General features: G+C 40.4%; 1 protein-coding gene across 4 annotated transcripts in view; it reads left to right on the plus strand.

The window, feature by feature from the left end:
* Positions 1–1,260: 1,260 nt before the first annotated feature.
* The window catches only part of FSTL5 (follistatin like 5), a 254,115-nt gene continuing 239,918 nt past the window's right edge, over positions 1,261–15,457 (plus strand). For all 4 annotated transcript variants that reach the window (XM_068137176.1, XM_068137179.1, XM_068137177.1 and 1 more), the window contains exon 1: positions 1,261–1,599. The gene's annotated coding sequence lies outside the window, so the exon portion shown is untranslated. The remainder of the gene's footprint in view (positions 1,600–15,457) is intronic.

A 15,457-nucleotide genomic window follows, 5' to 3' on the forward strand; every position in this document is an offset into this window, starting at 1 on the left:
CTTCCATTTCCTGTGCTAACTAGTTAAGTTGTCTTAGTACAAGATATACCTAGTTTTACCTAGTTTTGTTTCTTGCTCCAAGTTTACACCACATGTAGATGCAACTATAATTAACCTAGCATACTTGCGCATGTCAGAAGAGCTGACCTCTATCTGGCTTTACCCTAGTCATGGCTGATTTAAAGCCAGTTTAATACCTTAATCTGTAACACATTTTTGCAAAAGGCCTGAAGCAGATAAACTATAATGACAAGAAGAGTAGATACTTCATTTTCATAAGAATTTAATTTTGAAGATTAAGTAGCTACTCTTTAAAAGTGATGGAATGGGCAGTAAATTAATTTGAAAGTAATAACAATTTTTTTTCCCACAAGAAAGCAGGTTTGAGTGCGACTTCAAACTATTGCTTTTTTGCTTGACATCTGAAAAATGTATTTCTACTATTTTAGGCTGCTAGCTTCTGGGATTTTGTCTTTGTTTTGTCCAAAGGTATCTGTTTTCTTTCTTATAGAACATGTAATTAATAGTTATACCTGAGGTTATGTTTTTCATGATTAAAGATGATTCACAGGAAGATGTTGATGCTTTTGTCACGGGTTACCAGCGAGGAGCTCAACACTCAAGCTTTGAAACTTGCGGTGGGTGGTGGGAATACAGACACAAGCTCTGCAAAGCTTTCAGAGAACTTGATCTTTCAGATAGCCGATTGATATATTAAAGCTTATAAATATTGCATAACATGCACCCTACTTTAAAAATGGAAGCGAAATAATCCCCTGCTCCTCGGCTGGAATGCCTCGCTGCCTCACAGCAGGTGCTCTTGCCGCTGGCGTCCGTGCGCGCAGCCTGGCCCAAGCTCTCCCCGCGCGCAGCCGCCCCGGCGAGGACCCGGCTACGCAGCGTTGCGTGTCGGCCGGGCGAGTGGGGGCCAGCAATGCCTCTGCAACGGAGACCTAAGCGGAGAAACGGTGACCCCCACCAGGGCAACAGCCCTCCGCGGGGAGGGGAGGTGAAGTACTAGACATGACTTCAGCGCGCCCCATTAACCAAAATAAAAAATAACAAACAACCCAACATTGTTGCTGTTGTTAACGAAGATGTGGGCGGGGAAGTTGAGAGCAAGTTTCAGTGAGAATACGGTGATTCCAGCAGCTGTTGGGGCGCGGCGCGGGTCGGGGGCGGGCCCGGGGCGGGCCAGAGCGCAGCCGAGCGGCGCCGAGCGGTGGCGCGGGCAGGCGGGGGCGACAGCAGCGACGGTAGCAGCGGCAGGCGGGCGGGCTCGGTGGCGACGAGCGGGGCCGGTGCTGTCCGCTGCTCTGCGGGTGCTGAAGGGCGGGCGGGCGCCCTGCGGCGCCTTCCCGCGGCGCTTTCCCGTGGTGTTCGGTGCCCGCGGTTTGGTCTCGGTGCCGGGTCTCGGCGGGAAGCGTGGTGCCAGGAACTGCTGCGAGTTTTCTCCGGACTAGCTGGCTGCTGCTCCGGATCACGGCGCGTCTGCTTTTGGCTTTGTGTGACGAAGAGGTGTTCCTGTTTGCGATTTTTGCACGGGGACCCGGCGTTGGTTTTTATTTTCTTTGCAGACTGAAGTGACTTTTGGATAAGGTAAGCAGGAATATTGATTATTATTATTTTTTTTTTTTTTTCCAGTTGATATCTTCATGTTTGCTGTCGTGGGGTGACAGGGGGATGGAGAAACTGGCAATTAAAGGGAAAGCAAAGTTAGAAGCTCGTTAGCCCTTGGGTCAGAGAACAGGGGGAACACTTGGAAAGGGAATGCACAGATTTCAGTGAAAATATCTCTGCACACAGAGGATGAATTTAGAATGGGAAGTCAGAGGTGTATTTTTTTCTTGAAAACTTGCTGTCAGGATCACGTTTAAATGTTAGGAAATATTTTATTTATAAATCGACTATTATAAAAAGGTATCCAAAGATGTTACAGAAGCTCTGTTTTCATAAATACCAGTTTTGATGGACAAGAAAAAGCTCTAATTGATTCTGGCTGGGGGAAGAAGGGATGTATAAGGTCATTCTGGGAAGTAGAGAGCAAAGTAGGAATTAAAGAGGATTTAAAAACATAGCCTCATGTTGCTCAGTTCCTGTGCCTGCCTGTATGCCTGTGCTAACAGAAGGACTGTGATACTTTGTTACTTTGTGAACAATGTAATGCTGCAACACTGTGAACTTGTAAAACAGTACCTTTCTGAAAGAAATCATCTCCATCCCCAAGGTCAATGTGGGGGGTGTGTGTGTGCCCGTGAAAGTTGTGGATGGTTTTGTATGGTATTGACTGATAAATGTTAGGCCTTTGTCCAGGCCATGAGTAAAAATGAATCTCTGGTTTAATCATACAGTATCATGCTGCATTATAGGTTGCAATGTCAGACTGCTGTTGTCAGTAATGAATGGAACTGGGAAGAGTGGGCAGATAAAATGTCTCTCCATTTCAGCAGTGGTTTACCTTTCACAAGCTTGGTAGGGTGCTCTGCTTCACAGACGTATTTTCTATTGCTTCTCTGAGTTGTTAGAGTTCTGCATCACAGAGCTGAGTGCCACACAGAGATTTCTACATGTTCAGGGCAACGTGCCATACAGGGATTTCTGCACACGTAGGGCATCACACAGGGATTTTTGTCTGAGATTAAGGCTGATTCCAGAAAGAATGGGCTGTTGCTGCTGACGAGAGTAAACAAGCAAATAAGGTCATCACCTTATATTTGTTATCATTATAGTTTAGTTAGTCATGAGGTGTTGGGTGATAGGTTGGACTTGATGATCTCTGAGGTCTTTTCCAACCTTATTGATTCTATGATGATTCTGTGATTCTATATAGCACTTCATATTCTTGCAGCTGTGATGAATTTTCTTTGGAAGCGTGACCCAAACCAACCATAACTCTTTCTTTACATAGTTGTCCTGCGTAAGTGTTAGCAGCTGTGGTAACTGTGTGAGGTAACTTCTGCCAAGTAGATGAAACTGATAAAAGGAAATTGTTTCAAGTTATTGTAACATTTTTTATTATTTGTTTTTATTCCTGATTCAAGTGGGTTGTTTTTACTGAACATTTTTATCATCTAGAATATAAAGATAACCATTGGGCAGCAGTACAGACCTACTGAGGACTAAAGCTGAAAGCAGGCAAGCAAGCAAATTGAGGAGACTAGGTTGCCAGGACTTTAAACTTAGGTAGAATTAGGAAATACATGTGTTAATATTCCCTCCTCACTACACCACCACACTCCCACCCCCTTGAATTATAAAGCAATTATCACCTTCCCCTATCAAACAATAGGGAAAGAAAGAAAAATTATTACACAGTACTTGCACTGATTGCAAGGCCTCATTAATATTCTACTCATCATCTAGGACAGTTCTTATCATCTGTCATTGACAAGAATATTAATTTACTTTGAAATGTTTGGATATGTTCTTAAATAATGATACTTTTTTGAAGTATGAAGATTAAGCATGCTTGCTTTCTAAAGCAGACATTGCAAAAATATTTCAGAAAAGTTAGTTTTCAGGAAGATGGTATGAAGAGTGTATTAACTGAGGTAAAAAAACAACCAACCAACAAACAAACCACAAAAATCCTAAACCAAAACCACCAAAGCAGCGCAACCCATATATGGGCAAACATTTCACATTTAGCTGTAAATATAAATGGCCTGAATCTTCAAATTCTTGTTCATTTGAGTAATCTTTTTTGCTGCACATGGTCATGTTAACTGGAAAGTGACTTTATCCCTTATTGCATAAATAAAAGGAGTTGATCTTGTTGAGATCATTTTACAGGCATCAATCAGATGATGAATTTTGATCCTAAGACATTAATTTTGTGCTTTTAAATATATATCATATGTCTCATTGCATCTTCTAAAATTTGGCCTTCATTTGTTTTCAGCTGCTTTATGTAATCATGTTTTAAAAAATGGACATTTGAAAGTACTCTCAAGGAAGTAAATTGGCACTCATGTTTCAAAGAAACGGCATTCTAATATACATCAAGTGTGGTCCATAGCCATTTTGGTCACCTGTTCTAAGAAGAAAAATCTCCCCTCAATAGTAATCCTTCCTCAAGCACATTTTTATGCTCATAAGGATGTGATTTTCTATAGTGTGTAGTTCTGAGATCTTTAATTTTATAATGCTGTTCAAAGGCTGAAAAAAAATGCATGCTAATGACTTGAATAAAAAAAGCCCAAATAGCTGACAGCAGAACTAACAAATTGAGAGAGGGGTTTTGTCATAAAATCAGTATTCAGGGAACCCCCCTGCTTAAAGGGATGTTTTGCATATCCTGCTTACACTCACCAACACACAAAGATGTGAGGGCCTATACACATATAATTATTGCTAATTTCAACATGTGTACAACCTATCAGATTAACTATGTTTGCATTAGATCACTAGCTGTTAGCAGGTCTTTAACATTAAATGGTGACTCAGTAAAAACCCAAATGCTATGGCTGATCAGTTCTAGGTGTGTTCTAGATCTATCTAATCATGTCAGTTTTTCATCCTGATATATTTTTTCATGGAAGTTATCCCGTAATCCTCAGTATTTGTTTAAAAATGCAAAGATATTCAGTACTTGAAAAAAACAACTCTTACAATCATATAAATTATGTCTCTAATAGTAAACTTTTTATTTTCTTGAGATAAATGCATGAAGTTCTAGACCGTTGCTTTATATAGCATTAAAAAAGAATTTTCGTGCCACTCTTCTCTGAATTCAGAGAATATAAAATAATAATGAAAGGAAGGCTCTGCTTGATTTCATTAATTTGAAACTTAAATAGAAAACTGGGGCTCAAATACAAAGATTTCTGCCTTTTAACAGTTCTGGGCCTACAAATGTCAAAGGGAAGAGGTTAAATGACATGTAGGTAGCCAATTCTGAGTATTTTTCTCCAGACTGGCAAATACTATGGGAGAATTCAGGACATTAAATATCTCAGAAGTGAATCACAGGCTGAAGGGGAAGAACTTTTTCTGAGCAAAAGCAGTAAAATAATAGTTAATTATTCAATGTAAGTTGCCCTATTATGGTATTTAATTTTAAATTATTTGAAAATCTGTTTAATCCTGTTTTATAGTCCCCCTTGTTTTTCTAATGCATAGGGAATAGTCAGCAAATGAAAAGGCTGGGAAGTTGTTAGCATAACATATTATAAATATTCAATACAGTGTGCCTTTCCTTGTTTCTTGGTAGACAAGGAAGACAAAGAACTTTATATTAGTAAAAGAAAGCTGAAACAGTAAGTTGATACTTTCTCTTTGTAGTAAAGAGATAATTGAGAAGGCTGTGGGTTGAATAAGAGTTGTGGATGAACAGCAGCTTTGAAAACAGTGTTGTGTGAAACGCCTTCTAACACCTCTATGATCACTAATGCCTACAGAACATAGTCAGGAGAAATCAAACTCATGGATTAAGTCTCTTTTGTGCTGTTTTACAAATCCTTTCTTTAAGTTTTGGGGTAAATGAGTAACTCTTCTTACAATGCCTTTTCTCTTAGTAAGTAGATTGTTTGCCTTTCCAGCACTTACATTTATTAATGGATGTATTTTAATTTGGATGGGCCAGTGCAGTTAGATTTCTGCACAGTTAATGCAGCAGAAGAATGGCAAAAATGCTCATTTGCCATTTCCTCTTTGCTGTTGATACCTCTGGTTGTATTGGCCAAGGGATGAAATTAAGTAATTTCACATTGCTCAAACTGTTGTGGTCTAGCCAGACATGATTTCTTACCTTGTGGATAGGGGAACGACTTGAAAATATGTGTTTATTATCTATTTTTAGCCTTATTTGATAGTAATATGTATGGAGATATTTACTCTTACTACCCTGGTAACGATTATAGTTAAGTCTGTTTGATCACTCCTTTTCCATACGCTAAGGGAAGTTAGTGATTAATTATTTGGCTGTGTTCTTCCATTGTGCAAATCTTAAGAAAATAAGTTCTGAAGAGTTAAATGAGCAAAGAGTTGGCAATGCTTGCATGGACTGCTTGAAGTAGGGTGAAGTTCACAGTTTATTTGCATTTGAATTAATTGAGATTGGTGTCCAGCAGTGCTTTTCAGACCAGGCTTCAGAAAGACTTTTTTGTATTATAAAGTACTTGAAAATGTTAGTTGGATGACGAAAAATATTTAAAATACTTCTTTCATTTTCTGTTAGAGTGAGCTTTTATCTTATTTTCCACTTAATAAGGCTTATTGTAATTTGGCAATATTTTTACCACTGAATAGCCATTCTTGTGTTAAAACCCACTGCAATTTTTAAATCAGCATATTAAAAAGTTTCTGAAATAGACTTTAGTTTCAAAGTTCTTTACACCTACAAAAAGAAATGAAATAATAATCTTAAAACACCTCATGACACTAATCAGATAAAATGTTATTCCATACTAAAAGGTCTCATTAAAGGATACAGACTTCTAGTACTTTGCATATTTATGCTTCCATTGGAAAGAAAATATTGTAGATACTTTCTGCATTGTTACTCTGAACCGTATGTATAACTTATAACAGAACTTTTCATTTGAAACATTATACTTTTAATTACATTTAAACAAAGCAATGAGTGATGAAACAAAACCAGCTAGAAACTTTCCTTCTTTTATAAGGAGTAGTGGAAATAAACTTCTTTTTCAAGTACCTTGCAGATTATGACATGCTTTAAAGCTGAACATGCTAAATTGTTAGTATTTTAAAAAATATATTCTTCCATAAACTTTATTTAAAACACCACTGTAAGTGATAATATATATTACTTAAAAGTTATAGTAGATTTTGTCAACCATAATTACTAGGAAAGAACAAACCAAAGAATAGAATAGAATGAACCAGGTTGGAAGAGACTTTTGAGATCATTGTGTCCAACCTATCATCCAACACTATTTAATCAACTAAACCATGGCACCAAGCACCCCATCAAGTCTCTTCCTAAACACCTCCAGTGATGGTGACTCCACCACCTCCCTCGGCAGCCCATTCCAATGGCCAATAACCCTCTCTATGAAGAACTTATTCCTAACATCCAGCCTAGACCTCCCCATGTGCAGCTTGAGCCTCCACCTGAGCCTCCTCTTCTCCAGGCTAAGCAACCCCAGCTCCCTCAGCCTCTCCTCATAGGGCTTGTGTTCCAAACCCCTCGCTAACTTTGTTGCCCTTCTCTGGACTCGTTCCAGCAAGTCAACATCTTTCCTAAACTGAGGGGCCCAGAACTGGACACAGTACTCAGGGTGTGGCCTAACCAGTGCTGTGTACAGGGGCAGAATGACTTCCCTGCTCCTGCTGCCCACACTATTCCTGATACAACCCCACACTTTTGTGTCATTATGGAACATCAACAAAAGTTTTAATTCATCTGCAAGAGCAGTTAAAAAAAGTCAGGTTTTTTTTTGTCCTGTTAAAGGCCTAATATAGTACCATCCCATGTTACAATTATATAAATAATCCTTTAGCATAAGGACTGTATTTGGTGGTAGTCACACTCTTCTAGTAATACCAAGAAACACAAGCAACAGAAGTATTGGATTTATCAAAATGCCACCATATCTAACAGGTTTTTTTTGGGGGGAGGTAAATAAACAGCAAGAAAGTGGGCAAAATAACTAAAAATTTGCTTCTTATATCCAATCTGAATCTTCCCACTTAATTTCATACTCATTGTCTTTTTCCTTAACTTGCTCCAGTTTATCCATAGTTTTCTTGCACTAGGGGGCCCAAAACAAGACTTGAGGTGTGATCTAACACAAGATGTTGATGCCCAACATTCAGAAAAGCTACAGTATGAATCTACATGTAAAGACAAGATATGTATAAGTAACTGAAGAGGAGAAGTAAAATAGCTTGGGAAGAAAATTGTGTATTCTATAATTTGCCACTAAAGGGGTTTTGTTTCTTTGTTTATTTTCTTTTGTTTTTCCAGGAAAGCATAGTAATATGGCCTCTAGTCAAGACCAGCATGAAAATGCCTATGTTGGCTACCATTCCTAGGATGTATTTGTTCCCTGTATGAACTCTATGAGAGTACAGCGTGTCCAGAGAAGGGCAACAAAGTTGGTGAGGGGTTTGGAACACAAGCCCTATGAGGAGAAGCTGAGGGAGCTGGGGTTGCTTAGCCTGGAGAAGAGGAGACTCAAGGGTGACCTTATTACTCTCTACAACTACCTTAAGGGAGGCTGTAGACAGGCGGATGTTGGTCTCTTTTCCCAGGCAGCCAGCACCAGAATAAGAGGACACAGTCTCAAGCTGTGCCAGGGGAGGTTTAGGCTGGATGTTAGGAAGAAGTTCGACACAGAGAGAGTGATTGCCCATTGGAATGGGCTGCCCAGGGAGGTGGTGGAATCGCCATCGTAGGAGGTGTTCAGGAGGAGACTTGAAAGGGTGCTTAGTGCCATGGGTTAGTTGATTATGTGGGTTGGATTAGTTGATAGGTTGGACGCCATGATCTTGAAAGGTCTCTTCCAACCTGGTCTGGTCTGGTTTATTCTCTCTTTTCTCTCTCCTCTCTTCTCTCTCCTCGAGTCTCCTCTCTCCTCGAGTCTCCTCTCCCCTCTCCCCTCTCCCCTCTCCCCTCTCCCCTCTCCCCTCTCCCCTCTCCCCTCTCCCCTCTCCCCTCTCCCCTCTCCCCTCTCCCCTCTCCCCTCTCCCCTCTCCCCTCTCCCCTCTCCCCTCTCCTCTCTCCTCTCTCCTCTCTCCTCTCTCCTCTCTCCTCTCTCCTCTCTCCTCTCTCCTCTCTCCTCTCCCCTCTCCCCTCGAGTCTCCTCTCCTCTCCTCGAGTCTCCTCGAGTCTCCTCTCCTCTCCTCGAGTCTCCTCTCCTCTCCTCGAGTCTCCTCTCCTCTCCTCGAGTCTCCTCGAGTCTCCTCTTCTCTCCTCTCCTCGAGTCTCCTCTCCTCGAGTCTCCTCTCCTCGAGTCTCCTCTCCTCGAGTCTCCTCTCCTCGAGTCTCCTCTCCTCGAGTCTCCTCCCCTCGAGTCTCCTCGAGTCTCCTCCCCTCGAGTCTCCTCGAGTCTCCTCCCCTCGAGTCTCCTCGAGTCTCCTCCCCTCGAGTCTCCTCGAGTCTCCTCTCCTCGAGTCTCCTCTCCTCGAGTCTCCTCCCCTCGAGTCTCCTCTCCTCTCCTCCCCTCGAGTCTCCTCTCCTCGAGTCTCCTCCCCTCGAGTCTCCTCTCCTCTCCTCCCCTCGAGTCTCCTCTCCTCTCCTCCCCTCGAGTCTCCTCTCCTCCCCTCCCCTCGAGTCTCCTCTCCTCCCCTCGAGTCTCCTCTCCTCCCCTCGAGTCTCCTCGAGTCTCCTCTCCTCGAGTCTCCTCGAGTGTCCTCTCCTCGAGTTCCCTCTCCTCAAGTCTCCTCTCTTCTCCTGCATTTTAAAGATTGCAATCTGCACATGTAAAATTTACTAAAACACATTTTCTATATAAACACCAAATATTAATATATGCTTTCTGAAAACAAACTAGTGTAATGGAAAGACAAATACATGTGAATGAATGAGCAAATCACAACCTTTTAGAGTTGCAGCAGCCCAACTTTCTATTACTGTAGCAGAAAATAAACTATTGTATGTAAGTAAAAACTGATGTACCATATTAATTTTGAAAGTGCTGTCTGCTTTTGCGTTTTGCTTTCAGGAGAAGAATAGTTATTTTGGTGCATTTTAGACCAATTTTTGGTCATTTCTGCATGACCATTTCTAAGCTGCGTCTAATTTTTCCCTTCTAATGATCTGGTTCAAGCCTTAAGTCATTAAAAAGCAGAAGCCTTTTTAAGATATAAGGTCTGTATGGCATCTTAATGTCTATTCACTTTTTATGAAAGATCTGAGATTCTTGACCTTGTAGAATGAAATCTGAGAACAAGTCCCTTCAGAGACGGAAGAGAGGCTCTTCCTAACAGTAGTTTTGGTTTGTCCTTGTAAAATGGAATTAAGTATTGTGGGTCCTCCCTCTCTCTGTGCAGCAGCCAACATTAGTCATAACCTCACCTTCAGTGAGAAGTCAATGTTTTTAATCTTGAGTGCTGATTTTCAGATTGAAATACAGTTCATCACATTGCTGTTCTTACATATTATCAAGTCCTTTGACAGAGACAATTCTTATTTAAAATAAACTGCAAGACACAGCACCAGGTTATGACAGTTTGAAGCTGGATCATATTTTTATATTTATTTCCTCACCTTTTAAGGAGAATTGATCTTAACTAGTATAGTGAAGGATTAATATTTTAATTTTTGATTTATTGGTCTTCTAACGCATATGTTCAGTATTCTATTTATACTACCTTTATATTCTTATGCAATACAGAAACCCAGGAACAATTAGTGCTGTTGTATTATTTAAACAAGAAAATTCTATTTCTATTTTAGAATTTATGATTTTTGCTTCAGGCTGTTTTTGATAAAATGTAATATTCTGTAAAAAGTGTTCTACACATTTTTGCATGGACCACTTTAGTTCTTTCCTTGGGAGACTAAAAGAAAAAAAACATAATTAACATCGCTCAGGAGATTTAGCTTTTGTATTACACTAATTATTCTTTGAACTGGAAACAGTTTTTTACTTAGCTAATACTACATTTTAGCCTACTGTCTAATAATAGCCTGATTCTCTTCTGTTTATGTGTAGAGTATTGCCACAACAATATTTGAACCGTCTACATTTGTATGTTCTTGTGGCAGCCAGTGGGACAGGGGGAGGTTAGGTGCACCTTGGGGATTTAATTTGAAACATTAGTAGAGCACCTCAGGCATCAGACCTTAAAGCTGGTGTCCTTCATGACAAAACATCTAATATTTCAATATATCCATGTCCTTTAAAAGTTTGTGTGATGCTCACATTCATCTGAGACCTCTAGGCTCTCAGTATTCTTCCATAAATAAGTAAACTCTTAGAAGAGCTTCCAAGGTTGTCTTAGTATACATAAAGAAGTTATCTTGGTGTATACATAAAGAAGTAATAAAGCTATACTGAAAATGTGACTTATTTCCAAAGCCTCTGAAGAAAGCAACATCAAAAAATAATGCCTCCTCACTGCCATATTATCATAGTTTCTGAGATACAAATTAAAGTTTGTGATATGACTTGCAGACTGTAATGAATTTGAATGTTTTTCTTAATTCATGTACTACACCTGACTTCTCCGTGAATTAAGTAAAGATTCAAAGTAAAGGTTTATATTAAATTTCCTATACATATGTGATTCTTTAGGCCTCAGATTATAATTTTGATTTTCATTATCAATCTCTTGTCCTATCATGCAACAGAAGGAAGCTGCAATTGATTTGTATTTCTGAAAGGACCAGTTCAGTGTTTTGAAGAAAGGAAAATACTTACAAATTTTTGGAGTTGTTTAGCATTCCATGTCCCACTGGAACTGGATTTCTGAGGTGACCTTTGGTAGGAACCACTGATATATGACAGGGCAAATTAAGGAGGGTACGAAGGAATATAATTTGCTGAAAAGAGTTATTGCTATCACTGTTGTCAGTGAGTATGTAGAGATAGTAGCTTCTCAGCATATTGTATGTTTTTCATATTGACTAGGTTTGTAAGTCAATAATCATAACATCTGCTAAGGGCAAAAACCTTGATGAAATAATCCTAAATCAGAAGAACATGACACATGGGCCTTTGACACCATCCCCCATAGCAAACTGCTGGCCAAGCTGTCAGCCCATGGCTTGGACGGGAGCACACTGCGATGGGTTAGGAACTGGCTGGAGGGCCGAGCCCAGAGCGTGGTGGTGAATGGTGCCACATCCAGCTGGCAGCCAGTCACTAGTGGTGTGCCCCAAGGATCAGTGCTGGGCCCTGTGCTCTTTAACATCTTTATTGATGATCTGGATGAGGGCATTGAGTCCATCATCAGTAAATTTGCTGACGACACCAAGCTGGGGGCAAGAGTTGATCTGCTGAAGGGTAGAGAGGCTCTGCAGAGAGACCTCGACAGGCTGGACAGATGGGCAGAATCCAACGGCATGAGATTTAACACATCCAAATGCTGGGTTCTGCACATTGGCCACAACAACCCCATGCAGTGCTACAGGCTGGGGTCAGAGTGGCTAGAGAGCAGCCAGGCAGAGAGGGACCTGGGGGTGCTGGTTGATGGTAGGCTGAACATGAGCCTGCAGTGTGCCCAGGCAGCCAAGAGGGCCAATGGCATCCTGGCCTGCATCAAGAACAGTGTGGCCAGCAGGAGCAGGGAGGTCATTCTGCCCCTGTACACTGCACTGGTTAGGCCACACCTCGAGTACTGTGTCCAGTTCTGGGCCCCTCAGTTTAGGAAGGATGTTGACTTGCTGGAACGAGTCCAGAGAAGAGCAACAAAGTTGGTGAGGGGTTTGGAACACAAGCCCTATGAGGAGAGGCTGAGGGAGCTGGGGCTGCTTAGCCTGGAGAAGAGGAGACTCAGGGGTGACCTTATCACTCTCTACAACTACCTGAAGGGAGGTTGTAGACAGGCGGATGATGGTCTCTTCTCCCAGGCACCCAGTACCAGAACAAGAGGACACAGTCTCAGGCTGTGCCAGGGGAGGTTCAGGTTGGATGTTAGGAAGAAGTTCTATACAGAAAGAGTGATTGCGCTATGGAATGGGTTGCCCGGGGAGGTGGTGGAGTCGCCGTCATTGAAGGTGTTCAGAAGGAGACTTGATGGGGTGCTTGGTGCCATGGGTTAGCTGTTTGGGTGGGTTGGATTGGTTGATGGGTTGGACACGATGATCTTGAAGGTCTCTTCCAACCTGGTTTGGTTTATTCTAATTCTAAACCTTGTTTATTCTAATGACCCACCAAAAACAAGTCAAAGGATGATGTAGCAGTTTTCTTTACAGATAAAAAGGAGGGAAGTCCCTAATAGGTAGTCTTGTGATGTTGTGGCTCCTTTTCTTTCTCCCAGCTTTGAATGGAAAAAAAAAATATGTGAAACTACTCATGGAAGAAAAAAAAAAAAACCACAAAATTTTAAATTATTTTTTTTCTGTGCTCTCAAACTGACTGAAAACTAGCATGGTAAAATTTACACTAATATTATGATAGTAAGTTTGCATCAGTGAAAATATGAGGATAAATCAGACACCATATGTGCAGCTCCACACATAATTACTAAAAGAACACTTCTGTGATGAAAATTATGGCATTGTTTTGAAATTGAAATTTGCTTCCTTTACTTTATCCTTCCATGAATGCTGTTTCTGGCCATCTGAGCCAGTGGGCAACTTTAGCAAGAGAATATCAATGGTAAAAATCTCTACTACTAAAGAAGTCTCATAAATTACTGGGTGCTCACCAGGGGCTGTTATGACCCACAATGCCAACCTAACTCATTTTTTTTTTAAATTAAACAAAACCTCAAACTCAATAATGCTGCTTTAGAATGGATGTTAATGTCAGGCTAAGTTAATGTGTCATAATCAAAAGAAAACATTGAAAATATTGTCTGCACAATGAAAGTCTCTTAATTCTCTCTAGATAATTCAGAGTCCAATGGCAGAAAAATATTCCTTCTTGCTGTGGGATTCAGAGTCAAGTTTATAGTCAATAGCTATATAAGACAGATACTCATGTACTGAGCTTTCTTAAACAGCATTTCAATTATATTTTAAGTGTATTGATTTAAAGTTTATTGTGTTCACCTCAACACAATATGGAAAGTAAAGCTATGAATTGGTGAATAAGCTATGTATCTGCACACTGTGACTAAATATGTAAGTACATACTGGGCTCTCATCATCATGCAACCTGCACTGGAATTAAGATTAGAAAATATTTACAGTGTGTTCAATTAAAAGAAAAACAAATTAAAAAAGAAAGAGGGAAAATTTTCTGTTATTATAAGACTTGTAGAGAGCAAGACTAGGAGTATTAATTAGTCTGTGTTTGGGCCACTTCTATCCCTTCCATCCTATTATATCCATTGATCGTTCTTTCCTTCTATTGACCAATGGTGTTCATATAAGTGGGAGGTGATCTGGACTAGGGAGTTGATCTGGCTATAAATTAACCTTTTTTACTGCTGTGCACCACCTCAAGTCATTAGCAGTTGCAGTATTCTAGCCCAGGATCGTCTTAAGCTCTAATACAACTAACAAGCTTTCTTCAAAATCATTTGAAATTGATTTGAACTACTGTGTTACAATGAGCATACAGTAGGCTGCAAAAATAATTGTCCCATATAAAAGTTGAACAGAACAGCACAGTCTTATGACTTCAGTTACCTAGGTGAAGGTAAATAATTCAACCCCTTACCCCCAAATATGTAAGTTTAGGCTTTCCTGTCAGTGTTTCTATTGGGATACTTTCTCCCTGTGGTATAAATTCAAGTGGGTGATGATGGCCTTATGGGAATGTAATTCTAGAAAGAGACTGTTGGAAACAGTGTTATAGCTACATCTGCAGGTATGTTTCTGATATCCTATTACAGTTAAAACCAAACAACAAAAAATTCTACAAAATAGTTCTTCTAGAGTAGTTTTTAAATATCTACTTTCTGGATATGCATCTCCCTTGGGCTTTTAGAATACCACAAACTAGGGCAAAATGTAGACCTGAATCCAAGCTATCTGTCATGACTGGTGTTCAAAGAAGTCAGGGGACTCTGGAAATATGGGATAATTTTGGATTCTTTTAATTGCACTACTCTCTTTTTTTCCCCCAATGTGTATTATCATATTGTGCACTTGGAAGTTTGAGGAACTCAGAGGCTGAAGTGATGTTATGGGCTGTGAACAGGGACCAACACATGGGAGACTGCAGTTTGAGTTGTCAGGGATTGCTTTAAGCACAGGAGGCTGCCTGAAGGAGCCAACTACTGGGAGAGAGCAGCAATGGTTCTGCTCTTTTGTTTCTGAGCATTCAACACAGAAATTGCAGCTACTGGCTGCAGTGCCAGCTCTGAGTGTTAGCAATCCTTGAATAAGTAAGAAATTAAGGAGTATGAGGAGTATGCACTGCTACAAGGAACACCTCCTCACATTCCTTAGCATCATCCACTTTCCCTTAATCAGCTGGCTCATGTCTAAAAGGGGAACCATTAACCTGATTTTTCAGTACAATCCCTTGTATTTACTGCCTTTATCTTTCGTCGGCACTCTCATCTTCTTGTTTCTGCTGGAACTTTTTATTGCTACAGTAATAACTCAATCCCAGGCCTTGTTTTTGGAGGAGGCAAAGAAGGCTTGACTTGGGTTTGCCATCAGCTGAGTCAAGGTGATTTGTGTGCTGTCTTGTGGTGATAGAAATTATTATCCCTCTCCATTGAATATACAGATTGCATCATTTACACAATTATATGCTTCAGATATTGAAGATGAGAAAGAAAGGAAGGGCCAAAATGAGAGATTTTGAGAATACAAGAATGATTAGTAAGGAACTGATTAATTAAAAAAAAATAATAAAAAATTGATGAAAAGTAGGCATTCCCAGATCTTCAACATACAGAGGTAAGAGGAACTTTCAATTCT

The sequence above is a fragment of the Melanerpes formicivorus genome, unplaced genomic scaffold (genome assembly GCF_026170545.1).
Source record: "Melanerpes formicivorus ecotype bairdi unplaced genomic scaffold, bMelFor1.0.p_v2 SCAF_4, whole genome shotgun sequence".
In the NCBI taxonomy this organism is placed as follows: domain Eukaryota; kingdom Metazoa; phylum Chordata; class Aves; order Piciformes; family Picidae; genus Melanerpes; species Melanerpes formicivorus.